Below are 14,110 nucleotides of genomic sequence, written 5' to 3'. Positions count from 1 at the left end.
CCCCTCATGATTTTATTAACCTCTATAAGGTCACCCCTCAGCCTCCAATACTCCAGGAAAAATAGCCTCATCCTATTCAACATCCCCCTACAGCTCACGCCTTCCAACCCTGGCAACATCCTCGTAAATCTTTCCTGAAACTTTTCAAGTTTAACAACATCTTTCCTACAACAGGGAGACCAGAATTGCGCACAGCATTCCAAAAGGTCTAACCAATGTCCTGTATAGCCGCAACATGATTTTCTAACTCTCATACTCAACACGCTGAACAATAAAGGCAAGCACACCAAAAGCCTACTTCACTACCCTGTCTACCTGCGACTTCACTTTCAAGAAACAACGAACCTGCACCCCAACGTCTCTGTATTTGACAACACTTCCCATTAAGTATATTGGTCCTTTCCTGATTTGCCATACCAAAATGCAACACCACACACTTATCTGAATTAAACTCCTTCTGCCACTCCTTGGCACATTGGCCTATATGATGACGATTCCATTGTACTCTGACATAACCATCTGTACTGTCCACTACACCACCAATTTTGGTGTGATTTGATTTTGATTATTATTTTATTGTCATGTGCATTTTACATTAAAAATACAATAAAATACAGTGAAAACATTTCATTTGTCACCATGACACAGCACTATTTTAAATAATTTAAGAATAAGAAAAAATGGAAAGACATGGCTGAAGATGAGCCAGCTAAACACGGTAATCAATGCCTACGCCATCATCCTTTTTCCACCTCCACTTCACCATCATCTGCAGTGGACCCAACCAACATTGAAGTTGCTGATCCTTAGACATGTACTGCTCGACCATTCCAAACCAATGGCTGCGCCAAACCTACCAACGTCAGAGCTGTATAACTCACGGTAGACCCACCTCGTCGATGTTGCCATCGTGCCTTTCCACCACTGCACTGGTGCTAGTGCTGGACCCAACCTACAATAAAGTCGCCAAACCTCAGGCACGATCTTTTGCCTCTGGGTTGATCTCACTGATGTCGTCTCCGATATGACAGACACTGATTTTAGGTCCTGTGCATGCTCTGGAAAAGTAAGTAGCTGCTCACTTGAGGTGTGTCCTGGGCCCACTCTTCCCTGTGTTGGACGCTTGCTGCCATGATACTGTCCAAGCTCAGGACAAGGTCAAGAAGAGAAATATAAAACAGAGAAGCAAAAGAAAGAAAGAGAAAAGCGGTCGGAGCAAATGAGTTCTGGCACAAGAGCTGTTCTGCCACATGGTGCTGTCATCTTAGGACGAAGCAAACTTGTTGCAATCTTACTAACCATACCTCCTATATTTACATCCAAATCATTTATGTAAAATGATAAAAAGTAGTGGACCTAGCACCAAATTCTATGGAGCACCGCTGGTCAGAGGCCTCCAGTCTGATAAACAACCCTCCACCACCATCCTCTGTCTCCTATTCCAAAGCCAATTTTGTAACGAATTGGCAAACCCACCCTGAATCCCGTGTGATCTAACTTTACTAACCAGTCAACAATGCAGAACCTTGTTAAAGGCTGCACTAAAATCCAAGTCAACAACTTCTGCTCTGCCCTCAATCTTATTGATTACTTCCGCAAAAAACTCAAGCAAGTTTGTGAGGTTCGATTTTTCTTGCAAAAAATCCATGCTATCTCTACTCAATCCTTGCCTGTCTAAAAGCATATAAAGCCTATCTTTCAGAATCATCGCCAACAACTTAGCCACCACTAAAGTTAGACCCACAGGTCTATAGTTCCCAAGCTTCTCCTCACATCCTTTCTTAAACAATAGCACAACATTAGCCAAACTCCAGTTCTTTCGTTCTTCACCCATGTTCATAGATATACAAATATTTCTACGAGGTGCCCCGCAATTTCCTACCCAACTTCCCACAACATCCTGGGACACATATAATCAGGCACTGGAGGGTTACTTATCTTTACATTTTCTAAGACCTCCAGTTCTTCCTCATAAACTGTTTTTAAAAAATCAATATTTATTTCCCGGAGTTATCGAGCCCCCATTTCTTTTTCAACAGTAAAAATTGATGTGAAATATTCAGTTATCATCTCTCCCACCTCCTGAGGTTCAACACAAAGACAACATTGTTGATCTTTAAAGGGTCCTACTCTCTCTCTCTCTCTCTCTGTCTTCCATTGCTCTCCTGCTCTTGAAGTGTTTAAAGAATCTTTTTTGGGTTATCTTAAATCTTACTTGCCAGGCTATATAATTTTCCATTTTTGCCTTTCTGATTTCCTTTTTAAGCATGTTCATACCCTCTTTATACCCTTCAACCAACAGGACCATACGCTTCTGAACTCTCATTATCACACTTTTAAAGACTCCCACTTGTCAGTCATACTTTTACCTGTAAACGGTCTGCTCTAATCAACTTTTGAAAGTTATTGCATCATTCCCTTAAATTTTGCCTTATTCCAATTAAGAGCTTTAACTTTTTTGGAAGATTTATCCTTTTCCATAGCTATTTTAAAACTAACAGCATTACAATCACTAGTTCCAGTCATTTGCTCTGCCTTATTTTGCAAAAAATATTCAAGTTTTGCTCGTTCTCTTCAGGAACATTTATATATTGATAAAGAAAATTTTCTTGAACACATTTAACAAATTCTTCACCAAACAAAACTTTAACACTATGACAGTCCCTCAGAAATATCTATTCTAATTGCAGTAGTAATGTATTCCTTAATTAAATATGCCATTTCCTCTCCTCTCTTACTATCCCTCCTATAACACCTCAAGCCTGAAATGTTGAGCTGCCTCTCTTGTCAATTCCTCAGCCAAGCTCCTGTAGTAGCTTTGACATCCCAAACCCACATTCCCATACATGCGCTGAGCTCATCAGCCTGACCTGAGAGTTAAATCATTCTCTGACCGCTCATGTCTGTCTTTTCGAATTAACTTGCTCTTTTCTGATTCAGAACCATCCTCATATTTCTGTCTATTCACTGTTACTTAGAAGCTCCCAACTCACCACTCTAAAAATGTTGACAGGATCCGAAACTAGAACGAGCAAATCTCCCCAGTCGGATATTGGTCCCTTTCCAGTTCAGGTGAAACCCATCCTTTTTGAACAGATCTTTTATGTCCCAGAAGAGATCCCAACGATCCAAGAAACTGAATCCCTGCACATTGCACCACCTTTTCAGCCATTGATTTATCAATCCTATCCTTCCCTCAAGCAAAACCCCAAAAACGCAGAAATGCTGTGCCGTCCACATTTCGGAAATAAGCCCTTCATCAGGAATGTGACTTGTTTTCAATAGATTCCAGTATCTGCAGTAATCTGCTCCTACATTTTCCCCAGGATCAGCTTTTATTTCTCCCTGCCTCACAATTATCCATCCCCTTTATCAGTGTCTCTTCTCTCTCTTTCTGGGCTCCATCTCCACCTATTACAGGAGTGAGAGCCACTAACTGCACTTTTTTCCGAGCTACTTTCAGTACTGATGAAGGGTCACTGAATCTGAAACGTTACCTTTGTTTTAACTCCACAGAAGCTGCCAAACCTGCCAAGTTTCTTCAGCGATTTCTCTTTTCATCCACATTCACTTCCAGATGACATTCCCAACGCTGGACCGCACTTCTATTGGCTATAAGCACGAGATTGACAGATGTTCTGATCAATCAGAGCTGGATGAGAGTAAAGGCCCGCCCTGAGGGCTCACGCGGGGTCTCGAGGCGCGGCCGTTTAACCGACTCTGCGCGAGCTCGCGGACTGGGGCCTCGCGCTGGAGAGAAATAAGAGTTTATTTTTAAGTCTTTCCAGTGAAGGTGAGAAAACATCTATGATACTAATCAGTAAACTGTTAATGTGCGGATACACTGAGGAGGAAAGTTTTTCTATCCAATTACCAATGATGTTGGCACTCGGGGTTAACAGGACACCAGATCAGGATGAGATCCATCCAAGGATCCTGATTGAAGTGAGAGGGGCACTGGACACAACATTACAGTCTCCTCTGGACTGAGAGGAGGTGTCAGGAGACTGGAGGGTTATCAACATTATGACCTTGTTCTGTGAAGATTTGTAAGTTAATCCTGGAATTGACAGCCTTGTCAGTTTAATACTGGTGTTGGGAGAGCTTCTGGAAGCAACTATTGTGATAAAACTGATAATCACATGTGTGGGATATAGGTAAAGTAGTGTTACTTCTGCAAGCATAATTGCTTATACAAGGTGAATGAACTAACCTACACCAGTGTATAATGGTTTCAGCAAAGAGCTGAGTTAGCTAAAATGTGCTTACAAGAATGGAACATGCATGCAAACACTGGAAGAGGTTACAGACAAGTTGATAAGTTGAAAAAGAACATCAAGATATTCTAAGCTCAGCAAATTTCCCTCATGCCAGCACTGAGGCGAGCCAAGTCACTTATAGGGGGGAGGGTCGCCCGGCTTGGAGTAGGGGGAGAAGTAAACAAGGGCAGAGCGCAGCTGGGCAGGGGCAGAACACAGTAAGGAATATTGATAGGTTTGAAGGCCAATGAGGTAAACGGGGAAGTACTGAGAATTAAACTGTATAAATTGTGGAGTAATTTCTGGATCGGGGTGGCTATCTGCTAGTCACCCCTTCTTGCAAGAATGTTTCAATAAAATTCACTGCTTCAGAATTTGACTCCGACTGAAATTTATTATATTGTGAGCTCTGTTTCTCACACATCAAAAAAGGAGAGTTGGTTAAAAAATGTCAAGGGGAAATTGTGTAAAACTATCTTGCTGAAGTTTTCTGATGACTTAACAGAAAGGATCGATGAGGGCAATGTTACTGATGTGATTAACATGGATTTCCAGAAGATAGCATACAACAAATTGTGCGGAAGATTATAAGTCCTGGTACAATAGGCACAGGCAACATGGATACAACATTAACTGAGTGATAGGAAAGAGAGAGTCAATGGTCAGTGGATATTTTTCTGGCTGGAGGAAGATTTGGAGTGGAGTTCCCAATGGGTCAATATTGGGACCGGCATGTTCCAGTAAGGAGAAAGGATAAGGATAGCAAGGTAAGGGAACCTTGGATTAAGAGGGAGGTTGTGAATTTACTCAAAAAGAAAAAAAGCAAATGGAGGGTTTAGGAAGCTAAAATTGGACAAGGACTGTAAAGAACATAAAGAAAGCAAGAAAGAATTCAAGCAGGGAATTAGTAGAGCATGACATTTGTATCTTCACTAGCCACTGGAGAGGTACTGGAGGACTGGCAAGAAGCTAATGTTGTTCCTCTGTTCAAGACTGCAATTAGGGATAATCCAGGAAGTTATAAACTGGTGAGTCTTTCATCAGTTGTTGGGAAGCTATTGACAGAATTCTCCAGGATCGGATTTAAGCACATTTGGAAAAGCACTGTCTAATTAGGGGCAGTGAGCATGGCTTTGTGTAGGGCAGGTCGTGTCGTACTAACTTGGTTGAATTGTTTGAGGAGGTGATCGATGAGGGTAGAGCGGGTGGATATTGTCTCCATGGATTTTAATAAGGTTTTTGACAAGGTCCCTCATGGATCGGCTCATCCAGAAGAGTATAATGCATGGGATCCACAGTAACTTGGCCACATGGATTCAGAATTGGTTTGCCCATAGAAGGCAGAGAGCAGTTGTGGAAGGGTGTTTTTCTGGCTGGAGAATGGTGACTACTGGTGTTCCGCAGGGAATCACACTGGGACCTCTGCTTTTGTAACAGATATAAATGACTTGGATGAAGTTGTAGATGGGTGGGTTAGTGAGTTTGTAGATGATGCAAAGATCAGGAGAGTTGTGGATATTGTAGAAGGTTGTGAGAGGATGCAGCGGCATATGGATCAGTTGCAGATATGGGCTGAGAAATGGCAGATGGCGTTTAATCTGTCTAAGTGTGAGGTGCTACTCTTTAGGACATCAAATGTTATGGAAAAGTATATAGTTAAGGGCAGAACCCTGAACATATCAATATATAGCGGGATATTAGGGTTCAAGTTTGTAGCTCCCTGAAAGTGGCCACGCATGTAGATAGGGTGTTAAGAAGGTGTGTGTCGTACTTCCAGTATTGGTCAGGACATTGAGTCCAAGAGTCAGGAAGTCATGTTGCAGCTTTATATTATGTTGGTTAAGCATACTTAGAATATTGCATTCGGTTTGAAGTTAAAAATCACACAACACCAGGTTATAGTCCAACAGGTTTATTTAGAAGCACTAGCCTTCGCAGTGCTTTCGATGGTCATAGAATATAAGATCGTAAGACACAGAATTTATAGCAAAAGTTTACAGTGCAATGTAACTGAAATGATATATTAACAAAGACCTGTGTCTTATAATCTTATACTCCACAACCACCTGATGAAGGAGCAGCACTTCAAAAGCTAGTGCTTCCAAATAAACCTGGTGTTGTCTGATTTTTAACTTTCTCTTCCATCATTGTATAATTTGCTCTAGAAATAGACTTGCCTTACCTATGAGATAGTATGCTTTCTCGCATGACTCATGAACTGCCTTATCTGGAGACTGTCGCTAATCAGCATTTGAATACAGAGTATTGACACAAATCCTGAGAACAATGCACCATTAATACCCACTCTTGGCAAGGTCTCAACTCTGCTGCATGTAAGTGTAAATCAGCTATCTAGTGGCTAATTGTGGTACTGAGTCTAGTTAAGCAAATTGTCATTGGGCCATTTATAAATCCCCACTGAACTGGAGCTTTTCGACGCAGTCACGATCCATTTGTTTTATGGGCTGGCTGCTACCCATGACATATTATGAGATGTAATAAACTTGGTCAATTCCCAAAGTCTGCATGTGAGATTTTCTTCAACACCGTCCGATGAAGGAAAGCATACCGTACGCCTTCTTGATCACTCGGTTGACCTGCATTGCCACCTTCAGGGCCCGAACACTCTGTACGTCAATTTTCCTAAGGGCATTTCCATTTACCGTGTAGTTCGCTCACAAATTGGATCTTCCGAATGCATCATCTCACATTTGCCCGGATTGAACTACATCTGCCATTTTTCTGCCCAAATCTCCAATCTGTTTATATTCTGCTGCATTCTCTGACAGTCCCTTTCATCAGCTGCTAACCCACCAATCTCAATGTCATCTGCAAATCAGACCACCTGTACATCACTCCAGATCATTGATGTATATAACAAACAATAGTGGTCTCAACACAGATCCCTGTGGAACACCACTGGTCACAGTTCTCCATTTTGAGAAACTCCCTTTATTGCTATTCTCTGTGTCCTGTTGCCAAGCCAGATCTCCATCCATCTAGCTAGTACACCCTAGAGCCCCAACAACTTCACTTTCTCCATCACCCTACCATGGGGAACCTTATAAAATGGGAAAAAGTGAGGACTGCAGATGCTGGAGATCAGAGCTGAAAATGTGTTGTTGGAAAAGCGCAGCAGGTCAGGCAGCATCCAAGGAGCAGGAGAATAGACGTTTCGGGCATGAGCCCGAAGATTCCTGAAGAAGGGTTCATGCCCGAAACGTCGATTCTCCTGCTCCTTTGATGCTGCCTGACCTGCTGCGTTTTTCCAGCAACACATTTTCAGCTCGAACCTTATCAAATGCCTTACTGAAGTCCATGAGTATGACATCTACAGCCCTTCCCTCATCAATCAGCTTTGTCACTTTATTTTTAGATTAGATTAGATTTCTCAAAGAATTGTCTTCAGTTTTAAAAAAAAGCCAAGTATTAAAATCCCTGTCACTCTTTCTTTCGTCAAAGCTTCCAATGGAATTATTTCAAAATACGAACTATATTGCACCACTGTTACTTTAACTTGAAGTAGTTAAAACTCTCTTTGCTCAAAGTTTTTTGAAAAGGAACAAGCATTTGGAAAGGCCTTGGACATAAAGATGCAGGTTAGATGATGATCTAAATGAAGACAGAATATACTCAAAATGAATTTCACTTCTGGTGAGAATCCAGAACTCATTCAAGAAGGGCACTGCAAAACATCATTTTTTTTCCCCAATCACTGCACTGTCAGTTGCTCAAAACAGAAGAGACCTTTGAGATGATATTGTAAAATCAGGCAGTCAGTGGAATGAAGAAGGGCTCATACCCGAAACATCGATTCTCCTGCTCCTTGGATGCTGCCTGACCTGCTGCGCTTTTCCAGCAACACATTTTCAGCATTTTTACATCATCCTCAGCTGCAAAGTGCAGTCCAATTACTGAGCATGGGGAGAAGGCAGAAAGGTTTCATATTTAGTATGATTTTTATTGCTTTTGTAGGATGTTTCAGACAAGCTGACCAACCAATTTAGTTTTAAAACCTGTTGTGTCTTATGAAAAGTTGTCGGAGTTGTAAGATGTTTACCTGTTTTAACGACGTTCCCAGAACAGCTCCAATTATCATGCTCTGCTCCCAAAGCAAAACGTTTATTTCCCTCTACAGGAACTAAATAGCGCATTTACAGACTGAGTTATAACATAGATTAGACAATCAATCCAAAATTGCACCTCATAAATCCATAATTTGAAGGTCTCTTATGGTAAAATCCGTGTGTCTTGTCAAGGAGGCCTAGGATCAAATCCCACCTGCTCCAGAGATGTGCAATAACTTTGAACATCGAACATATCTACAAACAATGCACCTGAAATGGAGCTCCATTTGTGTTGAGAGGTTATGGATACATGATTTTCCAGCAATCTTGTTTTTAACTTAAAGTTTAGCAACAGGGCCAACACTAGCAAGGCTTGTCATTCCCTTCCATTGAGACAGTGCTGGTGAGTTGCCGACTTGAACAACTGGTCTATCCGGTGAAGATGTATCTATACTGATGTTAGGCAGGGACTTCCATGACTTTGATTCAGTGACAATGCAGGAATACCAATCTAGTTCCAAATTAAGGTAGGACACGAATGTGAATGCACCTGTCAACTTTATCTTTTTCAGTGATGGAGATTCCAGAATTGGAAGCAACAGCTTGACAAGTGGCTCCAGGATACAGTAAGGACAGGAGCTGCACATGGTGCTTAACATTGTACGGTCGTCAGTAAATATTCTCACCTCTGACATTATGAAGGAGCAAATAGATGCAAAGATTACAATAAAGCAAAAGATTTTCTCTCAATTTTGAAAAATCATTGGTTAAGTCCCAGTCCCACTGGGGTGGAAGCTGCTTGGAGGTTTCGCTACCATCGATCCCCTAAACGTTCTGTAATCAAAGCCTCCATTGGGACTTTGGGAAACCTCAGTGTTTCAGCAAATCGCAATGCCCCTCGGTCACTCAGCATCACATGATTGGTCGGGAACAGCAGCAGCTTCCAATCAGCATTTAATTAAACAAATCACAACATATCACCTACAAAAACAGAATTTGCTGGAAGACTTTAGCAAGTCTGGCAGTGGCTGTGGAGAGAAATCAAGATTTAACATTTTGGGTCCAGTGACTCTTCCACAGAGCTGCTAGTCACTAGGAAAGCGTTTTTTTATGCAGAAGATAGAGTGGGTTGGGGGTGGGGTAGGGAAGGAGTAAAGTGCAGATGGAGCCCAGAGAGAGAGATAAACAGTTTGGCAGACGGAGAAGTGGAGCAGCCTGGGAAATCAAATAGCTAATTGGGGGATAAATTAATGGCTAATAATGAGTTGTATGTAATACCAGACCATGCAAGGACAAGGCTTGGGGTTGGGGCAAGGAATGGGAGAAGGAGTTTCAAGTTCTAAAATTGTTGAACTCAGAGTCTAGAAGGCTCTAGAGCTCTCAAATAGAAAATGAGGCACTGTTCTGGAACAATGCAGCAAGCCTGACACAGTGATGTAGGCCAGAGAGCAAGATGGGATGCTGAAGTTTCAAGCAACTGGAAGCTCAGGGACATTTTTTTGCACACAGAACATGGATGTTCTGCAAAGCAGTCACCCAGTCTATGCTTTGTTTCCCCAGTGTAGTAGAGACCACATTTTGAGCAGGGATTGCAGTAAACAAAATCGAGTGAAGTATAGATTAAGCATGACTTCATCTAGAAGGTGTGTTTAGCCGCTGAGATATTGATGATGGAGGAGGTAAATGGGCAGATATTCCACCTTCTGGGGTTGCAGAATGAAGGAGGAGTGCACCAGAGTCTCCCAGAGAGAATGGTCCTTGCAGAAGGCTGACACGGGAGGAGAGGAGATGGGAGGACATATTTGTTGATGACATTTGGAGGTGGCAGAATTGGGGCTTATGGAGTGTAGAGAGACCTAACTCAGTTCTGCTTTTCTTCCCTTGTCCACATTCCCCACAAAGAGACAACATAACTGGGCTCTATGTGGGTATCCATGGCCACCTCTCTGACCTGAAGAAGGTGAGTGCCATTAAGAGAAGCTGTTCAGGTGAGGATAAGCTCAGCGAGGTGGAGGAGGGTGGAGGTGGGTAGGGCCCATCGGGCCATTTTTCCAGGAAGAAGCAGAGAGCCCTGAGACCACCCTGATGGGGAGGGATGGGGAAAGGGTTGCTTGTCCACGGTAAAGGGGAGGTGGCTAGAGCCTGCAAACTGAAAATTCTGAAACTGACGTAAAATATCAGAGAAATTATAGATGTAAGTGGGAAGGGACTGGTCAATGGAAGAAAACCAGAATTGAGTTAGGTATCTCTACACTGCATAAGCTCCATTTCTGCCACCTCCAAACGCCATCAACAAACTGTTCCGGTAACTGTTTGTGTGGATTTTGCACGTTCTCCTTGTGTCTGTGTGGGTTTCTTCAGAATGCTCCAGTTTCCTCCCACATTCCAAAGATGTGCAGGTTCGGTGAACTGGCCAAGCCTCCCATGAGAGGAAACATTCTCCCTGCATTTTCCCTGTCAAAGCCTATGTTTCAATGAGATCACGTCTCATTCTTCTGAATCCCAGTGAGTACAATCCCAAACTGTTTAATGTTTGTTCAATAGACAATCCATCCATTCTCGGGACCATCCAAGCGAATCTTCACTGAACTGCCTGCAATGGAATGATGCCTTTCCTGAAATAAAGGGACTGAAACTGTTCACAGTACTCCAGATGTAGTCTCACCAGCACCTTGTACAGTTACAGGAAGACTTCCCTACTCTTATACTCCAACCTCCTTGAAATAAGGGCCAACAATCACAATTGCCTTTTTTTTCCAGAATCCCTACAATGTGGAAACAAAACCTTCAGCCCAACAAGTCCACACTAAACCTCTGAAGAGTAACCCATCCAGACCCATTCCCCTACCCTACTACTCTCCATTTACCCCAGTCTAATGCACCTAACTTGCACAGCCCTGAACACTATGAGGTTTAGCTCAGTTGGCAGGGCAGCTGGCTTGTAATACTAATAGCAGAATTCAAATGGCACCCTGGCTGAGGTTACCAAGAAGGGCTCTCCTTCTCAACCTTTCCCTTTGTCTGAGATGTCATGATCTTCAGGTTAAACCACCACCTGTGACCTCTGTCTAGATCAGGACTATGGTCACTTTGCCTTTTCTGTTCTATATGATTTGAAATGGACTTTAATGGAATGTATTGCACATATTATTTCATAAAATGCTGCATACTTTTGCAACAAAAAAAAATCATTGATTCACATAAATTATCCAATTGTATTACTTAACAATTCAGTATCATCATATTCTACCTCATCAGTGTTCTGACGTGGATAGCTGCCAGAATTTGTTTACCCAAACTGTACACAAAATCTTTGAAAATGCTACAATCTGAATGTCTCTGTGGAGATTTCCAGAGAATATAGATAATTGGCTTCATTGACTCCAAGTTTAATTCAGTCGGGTTGTTCGAGGCAGAGTAATGCATTCAGAAAATGCACGGAATTATTCGCAATGTCAACAAAATATATGACACGATCCTGGCCATCATTGGTATTCCGGGTAAGTGGGTTTGTACAGAAACTGTGTAAATATGCTGGTTTTACTGTGGGACTGATAGTGGCTGACCGTCTTTCTGCAGATACCAGGTCACTTTTTATCATATATTTTCAAACTTGTCGGTTGATATCAATTAACTCTGGAGTTTTGATTTCCTGCCTCGGATACAAGTGAGGTTCTGATTGTAGTTGGCATGACTTTAGTACAGTGATATCTAAACCAGCGATGCCTGTAAAAGAAAAATTGATATTATCAAATCAGAAACAGAAATTGCTGGAGAAACTCTGCAGGTCTGGCAGCATCTGTGTAGAGAAAACAAAGTCAACGTTTTGAGCCTGGTGACCCTTCTACAGAATTGAATCTGTTCCAAAAGCTTTGGTTTTGTTTCTATTTGCTTCATTGTCCCAGCTCATCTTGCTCTCCTGCTCCCACCCCTACCCAAATGGGGAATCCAGAGCAAACTGAGGTCCAGCTGCATTTGGTCCACTTTGGTGACTGAGGTCACTGCTCATGATATGATTCTTTGGCAACGTGTTTAAACTTTGGTCAGAAGACAACTCTTCCATACAGGGCTTCACCCTCGTATTTGGACCTGCTGTTACTCATCTGCAAGAGGCCACTCAACTCATCATCCAGAAGTGTGATGGGAAATGGGGTAACATGGTGGAATCTGGAGTGGAATTCTGGTCCAGGTAATGTCTAAAATTAGGAATGTCTGACCAAACTTAGATTGACCAAATCCCAGTACGATCTGAAGATACAACCGGAATGGGATCCGATCTTCAACATTGTGCAGCTTTAGCTTCTCGTGACTCTAAGTCAAAGAAAACCATTCCCATTTGTCCAGCCTGATAAGAAGTGTGCTTACATTTTCATTGATTCTGGGTTTGCCTCCCTTCAGCTTCCTGATTTCCCACACCAGGCTGGGAAATGCTCAAACTGTAAAGTCAGTTAAATCAAGGTTCAAAAATCTCATTGAAACTTACAAAGATGTCAATCAGCTTTCAGGAAGTGGACGAAAGTTTATCCCATAAACTCTGTGTATTAAACCTTGGAATAGGCATGTCTGAGATTAAATGAGATCACAGTTGTGATGTTTAACCTTATGCTTAATTCAAAGTCCATGTCTTTTTGTATCAAAATACAGATATGACAGCCTGGACTCGGACAGTATACTTGCTTCAAACTATTTTAGTCTATTTTCTTTTCTCTCCCTAGCAACAGTTAATTTAGTTGCACTTAATATTTTATCTCTGGAAAGAGTGGCCTGTCTTCCTGCACCTCTTGCTACCTGGTGGCCATGGCAGCAACTGATCTGATGGTTGTTATCACTGAGGTCATACTGAGGCAGATCAATGTTTATTATTTCCCTTTATCTTTCTTGGATAAAACTCCTGTGTGAAGCATAAACTATGTCCTGTCAATAACAGCCACTTCTTGCTCTGTCTGGTTCATTGTCATTTTCAGCTTTGATCGTTTTGTCACTATTTGCTTCCAGAAAATGAAAAACTAAATATTGCACAAAGAGAAATGCTGTTGTAGTTCTAACAACAACCTACCGTGGTTTTGTATTTCAAAGCCGAGCTATTATAGTGAATCCCAGCTGGGTGGGATTTAAATGGTTCCTTACAGTTATTAATGCATTGTTGCCATTTGATCTAATTCTGCTGCACAACGCTCTGACAGTCAGAAACATATTAGTAACCAGTCGAGTCCGTAAGGGAGAGGGGTCAGAACAAAGAAGAGAATCACAGTGATCCAGAGATGGAGAGCAGAAGGAGGTCTATAATATTACTCTCTACCATTTCTGGCAGCTTTGTTATTTTGTGATCCATATATGTGATAAATTTCATTTACAATACAATTCCTCGAACTGATCCCATCGATGGAAATCATTTTTTTTATTTCAAAATAAACTTTATTCATGTAAATAAATCTTTGGTACTTGTACAATTTTCCATGTTGTTCATAGTTATATACATTGCATGTCTTAACATTACAAAGAACAAATTGAATTAATCGAATTCACAGTTATCCTATTAACAGTTACCTTTATTAACTATCCAGTCTCTTGGTATTTGGCTGTGGCTTCAGCGGAACCCACCTACTGAGTGGGTGCCCTGTTATATGAAAGCAAAGGAAACTTCTTTAACCCCCAGTTTATGGGGTTACCATTGTCCATATGACTGTCCTGTCTCTGGGGTAGCTTGTCTACATCCCCAAGGTAAGCACGAACTGCTGGACCTTCGCTGAGCTGAGGTAGCTGTCCAGCTCCTCACTGGGGTCA

Source organism: Chiloscyllium punctatum, chromosome 29, assembly GCF_047496795.1.
Source record: "Chiloscyllium punctatum isolate Juve2018m chromosome 29, sChiPun1.3, whole genome shotgun sequence".
NCBI lineage: Eukaryota > Metazoa > Chordata > Chondrichthyes > Orectolobiformes > Hemiscylliidae > Chiloscyllium > Chiloscyllium punctatum.
The sequence above is the reverse complement of the archived record's forward strand: the minus strand, read 5'-3'. Positions refer to the sequence as shown.